General features: G+C 42.4%; 1 pseudogene; it reads left to right on the top strand.

Annotated features, from left to right (window-relative positions):
* The first annotated feature begins 2,073 nt into the window (after positions 1 to 2,073).
* LOC114053340 lies at positions 2,074 to 2,541 on the top strand (annotated as a pseudogene).
* The last annotated feature ends 2,721 nt before the right edge of the window (positions 2,542 to 5,262 follow it).

Raw genomic sequence — 5,262 nt, 5'->3', positions numbered from 1 at the left:
TGTGATGTGTAAATCTCAGCCAAGTTTCAGATATCTGCAATAAGACCAGCAGAACTCCTAATGGTGCTGGTGACTTTGAGATGACATGGATAAAATGCTAAAAGTTTTACTGACAACTTTGAGATGATTTGAGTTTATTAATGAACTATTCCCAAAGTGGCATAGATAAGAGTTAATTTGCTCTCTGCCCAAACCCTCCAACTCCTGTCCCCCAAGCACTCTTCCATCTCTATGTGGCTCATGCTGCCTAGTACTCCCAATTCTAATCCATAGTAACATGACTTATTCTCTGTGGCTTCCACCTCCCCATTCTCTTCCCCATTTGGCCTGCCTTCTTCTACTTTCCCATCCCTGTCCTCATGCTGTCTACTTCTGTTTCCCACTCCCTTTTCACCACTTGTTTCTATACCTTCTGTACCTGTTCACCCCTGCACTCTCTGTGCCTTTTTAAAGAGGGATTGAAGCTTTACTTCCCACTGCCATTGTGGTCCTTCCCAGTGAGTATCCAAAGAACCAGGCATGTCTGCCCCCCATTTCATAATTCCTTAAATAAATTAGCAGTTCAAAGGCAGACAACCAGGAGAAGAAGGTGTCATGGAAACCCAGAGTGGAGAGGAGGTGAAGTGGTCAGTGATGTTCAATGATGTAGAAAGGCTGAGGAGAATAAGAATTAAGAAAAACACATCTATTCTCCCCCCAGCTCCACCTTAATTAAGAGATCATTGGTCATACAGAGAAGTTCAGCAAAGTGCTGGGATTAGAAACCAGACTCCAGGGGTTGAGTAACAAATGGATGGTGAGGTGGAGATGAAGGTTGGTATGAGCCAGGAACCTTGACAGTGAACACACGTGCTGGGCAAGATCATTATTCCTTACCTTGACTCTAAAGGATTCCTCAGGTACTAGTCTGTAGCTGTATTGGTTGACCTGAACTACCACCTCCACTTCGCTCTTATTTGACAATGACCTAGGTTCCCATTCTGGATTTGCTTATAACTGATGGCATATTAGAAAAAAAAACCACTACCTTTCTGACTCAGAGGACTGGGGTTCAAATCCCACCTATTATCTGTGTGACCTTGGACAAGTTGCTTTTCTGCTCTGTGTCTCAGTTTCCTACTCCGTAAAGTGAACGAGTTGAAATGGATGCTATCTTAGGCCCTTTACAGCTCAAAAATCTCAAGATGCCTGTAGATCAGAGGTCAACAAATTATGACCCACTGGCCAGATCTGGTCCACTGACTGTTTCTGTACAGTTCTACCATTCTTCGCTCCCAGACCATATAAAAACTGGTGGAGTGCTAGATTTGGCTCACAGGTCATAATTTGTTGAGCCTTGTTATAGCCTGTCAAGAATGTGTTCCCTAATAATTCTACCCTCTGATAGTAGAGAGAGGTAGTGAGGGTAGTGGAGCTGAAGACAGTAGGAAGTTTTTAAACAGCCCCAGAAAGGGGAAATGATTTGCTCAAGTTCATATGGGTTGGAAAGAACAGAGAAAGGCCTTGAAACCCAGAGATCTTTCCACTATACAACAGTAGCTCTCTGTTGCTCAGTGACTTTCCTGAGGATTCCCACAATTCCCCTCCAGATAACATCCCATCTATACCAGATAAGAGAGGCAGTGTATTATAACAATCACAATAGCTACAGTGCTTTTAGGACTTCCAAAGCATTTTAGGGGCAGCTAGGTGGCGCAGTGTATAGAGCACCAGCCCTGAAGTCAGGAGGACCTGAGATCAATTCTGGCCTCAGGTCCAAACACATAACACTAGCTATGTGACCCTGGGTAAGTTACTTAACCCCAATTGCCAAAAAATTAAAAAAAAATTTTATATAAATAATCTCATTTCATCTTCATGACAACCCTGTGAAGTAGGTGCTATTATTATTCCCATTTTACAGATGAAGATATAGAATCTGAAAGAGGTTATGAAATTTGCTCAGGATCACTCAGCTAGTTAAGTGTCTGAGTCTGAATTTGAACTCATATCTCTCTGATTCAAAGTCTAGCATTCTATCCACTATGGCATGTAGTTGTCAGGTAGAACACTGGAGTTGGCCTTTCCCCAAAGATGGTGCCAAAGGCAAAGAAGGAAGTGGTTGTCCCCCCCAAGACAGAAACCAAATCCAAGGCCTTGTAGGCCAAGAAGGCAGTGTTGAAGAATGTTCATAGCCACAAAAAGAAAATCCGAATGTCTCCCAACTTCCAGTGACCTAAGACACTAAGACTTTGATGGCAGCCCAAAAACCCTTGGAAAAGTGACCCTCGGAGAAACAAGCTTGATCACTATGCCATCATTAAGTTTCCCTTGACCACTGAGTCTGCTATGAAGAAGAGTGTGGACAACAACACCCTCATCTTCATTGTGGACGTCAAGGTCAACAAGCATCAGATCAAGGAGATGATAAAAAAGCTATACAACATCGACGTGGCCAAGGCCAACATGCTGATCCGGTCTGAGGGAATGAAGAAGGCCTATGTCTGACTCGCTCCAGACTATGATGATTTAGATGTTGCCAACAAAATTGGAATCATCTAAACTGTGTCCAACTATCCCACTCCACCTAAAATAAAAAGTTTTCCAGTATAAAAAAAAAGAATATTGGACTTGGGTCAGAAAGTTGGTGTTCACTCGTTTTTCAGTCCTGTTTGACTCTTTGTAACCCCATTGGGGTTTTCTTGGTAAAGATACTAGAGTGGTTTGTTATTTCCTTCTCTAGCTCATTTTTACAGGGGAGAAAACTGAGGCAAATAGGGTTATGTGACTTGCCCAAAGTCACATAGCTAGTGAGTGTCTGAGGCCAGATTTGAAGTCAGGAAGAGGAGTCTTACTGACTTCAGGCTTGGCACTCTCCAGTACTCCACCTAGCTGCCCAGAGTCAGGAAAACCTGACTTTAAGTCCTGCTTCTAACAAAAACTGTCCGTGTGACCATGGGCAACTCATTTAACCACTTAGTAGCCCAGTCAATCAGTTGCAGAGTTGATGATTTGTATTGGTTGAGGGAATTTCTGATCTAGGAGCTCCTTGTGCTGGGGAAGTGAAATTCTGATCAACAACAAAACCTCCAAATCCATTGAAAGTGATAGAATGTTACCCTTCCCAAGTAGGAAATTTGCAGTTTAAAAGGGGTCTTAATCCAAAGAAGGGACTTAAACATGAATATTTCAGGTACCAATGGCAGGTGGGGCCTTTTAAGAAGGCAGTGGGACCACACCCCCCTCCCCCCGCCCCCAAGTCATATCATACACATTGCCATGTCCTTTGTTTAAGCTGCAGGACTGGCCCTGTTCCAAGGGCTCTACAAAAGCATTCTTGTCTACAGATCTCCTTGGAAGCAGGAAGACTGACAGAGGAGAGAGCTGCCATACAGAAAGATGTGTTGTCTTTTTTTTCCCCCCTAAATGGTATTTCATGCTTGTTGGACCTATCTATCATCTTCTGAAATCACTTTCTATGCTCATCATTTCCCCTATGCATGGAAACTGGGCTTTTTGCAAAGTACTATTTGCTGTATCCTGTGAAAGCTCTCTTACTTGTAACTCCTGGCCAGTTCTATCTTCATTGCCTCCTTTCTCTTTAGCTCCATAGCTCTGTCCCATTATATGTTTGCTCCATTCTTTCTGAGGTCCCCAGTACTACTACTGATAGGGTATTTTTTTTGTTTGTTTTTGGTGAGGCAATTGGAGTTAAGTGACTTGCCCAGGGTCATACAGCTAGTAAGTATCAAGTGTCTGAGGTCAGAGTTGAACTCAAGTCCTCCTGACTCCAAGGCCAGAGTTCTCTATCCATTACACCACCTAGTTGCCCCCTGATATATTAACAAAGTAGAAAGAGCACTGGACTTGAATTCATAAAACTTGGGTTTGAGACCTGGACCTGCAATTTAATAGCAGTGTGACCTTGGAAGAGTCAGTAGCTCTCTCATTCTCACTTTCCTCATTTATAAAATGGAGCTGTTAATAGCTATGCTGTTCCAATCCCTCTCAGGGTTATTGTGAGAAAAGTCCTGAGTAAGTCATAAAAGGCCACTGAAAGAATGAGTAAAGGGGTTGTTGTCATCATTATGCATTTACTTTTTCATCTACTTAATAAACAATTTATTTCCTGCTTATGGCCCTGTCTGAATTTAGGATGTATGACTACTAAGTGACCAAGGGTATTTTGTTTATAGTTTTGCGGTCCACATAGCTTGGCTTCAGCCATAGACATATCTGATGTCAGTTGTTTCTGATAGTTTGTGGCTTGACTGGGGTTTTCCTGGCAAAGATACTGGAAAGGTTTGCCATTTCCTTCTCCAGCTCATTTTATAGATGAGAAAACTGAGGCAGACAAAGTTAAGTGACTTTTCCAGGGTCACACAGCTAGTGAGTATCTGAGGCTGGATTTAAACTCAGGTCTTCCTGACTCCAGGCCTAATACTCTAGCCACTACACCACCTAGCTGCCCCAGCTGACAAAGAGATGTACAAAAATCAAATTATTAAAACAGCTAAATGTAATCAATGTTACAAACCACATTCTTAAAAAGTGATGTGCACATACTAATAATGTCCTCATACCTCCTATAGGACCAATTCCTGCAGATCAAAGAGAAATTTTAGAATAGCTACTACATGGATTTCTAGTAGTTATAATCTTTCTAGTTTAGGAAATAGAAATAGAAACTGGAGAGGGCCCCGAGTTCCACCGGTCCAAGAACATTTGAACATGTCTGTAACAGGATAGGATGGGATGAAGAAGGGGAGAGAGAAAGAGACAGAGACACACACACACGCAGACTGAGAGAGACAGAGAGAGATACAGAGAGAGATGGAGAGACAGAGATAGAGAGATAGAGAGACAGAGACAGATAGAGACACAGAAACAGAGACAGATAGAGACACAGAAACTGAGAGACAGAGAGACAAAGACACTGTATCAGCAGCAGTAGGGCAGTAAAGGAGGATGCTTTGAATTCAGACTGACAATGAGCCTTGAGTGGTTGGGGCAGTCTCCCTTTGCTTGTCATTCTATTCATGGGAAGAAAAAACACTGAGAAATGACAGGACTATGTTCCCCAAGAAAACCCAAGCAGCTGGTGAATTACCTCTTTCCTCTTTTTCCCCACTCTCTTTTCCTTCTGAAAGGGTAGATGTTTAAACTCGAAGTTCTCTGTTTATTTTAAACTGGTTATTTGCGATTTTCAATAATACCTTAAATCTGGCTTTCTCTAGAGATCAGATTTGATCTTAACTGGTTTTGTGATTGTGAGGACAAATC

Source organism: Vombatus ursinus, unplaced genomic scaffold (assembly GCF_900497805.2).
Source record: "Vombatus ursinus unplaced genomic scaffold, bare-nosed wombat genome assembly UNPS02014811.1, whole genome shotgun sequence".
In the NCBI taxonomy this organism is placed as follows: Eukaryota; Metazoa; Chordata; class Mammalia; order Diprotodontia; family Vombatidae; genus Vombatus; species Vombatus ursinus.
Note: the sequence above shows the minus strand (reverse complement) of the source record. Positions and strands in the feature narration are given on the sequence as shown.